Genomic DNA, 1,680 nt, shown 5'->3' with positions numbered 1-1,680 from the left:
GCACGGTGCGCTATAAGGCAATTTAATGTTTTATTATGTTTATACCTGTAGTGTAGAGAATGCGGAGTGAAGTGAGGACTAGAATTTTTTCGCGTTACGAAGTATAGCGAAAAATAATTGTCCTAACGACATGTAAGCAGATCTTAAGTATCTTGTTACTTAAGTTCAGTTGTTATGTAGGCAGTGGCCAATGAGAATTTAGTGTTGGGTGAAACGTATTCAATGTTTGAAGAGGTATTTAGTAAGTGGTCACTTTCTAGCGCACGCTAGCCCGAGCAAGTCGAATTTATTATTAATATTATTATCATTATTATTTATTAGTAGTACAAGAGTGAGGTTCCACCACTCAAATTTGAGTTACTCTGCATTATTGCCGTGGATACACAGGTTTCCATAGTTTTTTCAAAACTTGAGATTTTGTTTTTTATCTATGGTTTTTCCTGGGCGGCAGAGTAGGCTTATATGTTAATTTGACAGTTTGTTCATTTTGTTTTAAATATGCACTGCTATATCAGTACAGAAGTTTGTAGAAGTTATTAGAATGTGATGTTATATATAAATTTTTTTAAAAAGTATGATTCATTAGAAAAATAAACCTGGTGTCAACCGGCACGGTGCGCTATAAGGCAATTTAATGTTTTATTATGTTTATACCTGTAGTGTAGAGAATGCGGAGTGAAGTGAGGACAGGCTTATATAGTTTGGAAACACTTGTTAATCAGCCATAAATGTTTTCGAAAATTAATTGCTGTGGTAACACTTACTGAACAGTTCTTGATACCCGAGTCATATTAAATTACTTGAGAGAGAGAGAGAGAGAGAGAGAGAGAGAGAGAGAGAGAGAGAGAGAGAGAGAGAGTGTGTTGGTTGAGGTATTTGAAACGGCAGTTTATTCGGTGGATACTATTAACGATTTGTAAGTGAATCAAAAACCATTTTTTATTGCTTTACAATTTCCATGTTAATTGTAGATTTTAAAACTATTTTCTCCACGTTAAAGCAATGAGTAAGAAAAATTCTATTGATTCCTAATAATTAATAGAAATGCTGGAATAGTATGCTTCGAATTGATGTTGTTGATCAGTGGGGTGATGCATAATATGATACATTTATCCCTTTTTCTGGTGATGATGCAAAGTGATGAGAAATTTTCATCAAGAAAGTAAGTTACAACAGAAGTAATTTAATATGACTTGGGTATCAAGAACTGTTCAGAAAGTGTTATGACTGCAATTAATTTTCGAAAATATATATATGGTTGATTACCAAATGTTTTCGTACTTTATAAGCCTATTCTCAGAGAGAGAGAGAGAGAGAGAGAGAGAGAGAGAGAGAGAGAGAGAGAGAGAGAGAGAGAGAGAGAGCGCTGGGCACTTGAGAATAGGTATTAACCCCCTAATCGTGCTCTTTGTATGGATGAAGTTTCTGTTATAAAAGGTCCTTGGGTGCCATAGGTACTTGATTGTAGAACCCGTAATAGGTTACAAGACCCAAGAGCTAAAAATTAATGATGCGAAAAAGAGGGTAAAGAATAATTGGTAAGACAGAAAACCTTAAACAGAAAGGGAGAATACAAAAAAAAAAATACTTTACATTTCTTAACCATGTCCAAAATTTGCACAGTTTAGTTAGACCTTCGTTCCTTGATTCCTCATCTTTGGCCCATTTCCTTTCTATCAC

This window comes from Palaemon carinicauda, chromosome 3, assembly GCF_036898095.1.
Source record: "Palaemon carinicauda isolate YSFRI2023 chromosome 3, ASM3689809v2, whole genome shotgun sequence".
Lineage (NCBI taxonomy): Eukaryota > Metazoa > Arthropoda > Malacostraca > Decapoda > Palaemonidae > Palaemon > Palaemon carinicauda.
This window is presented reverse-complemented; position numbering follows the sequence as displayed.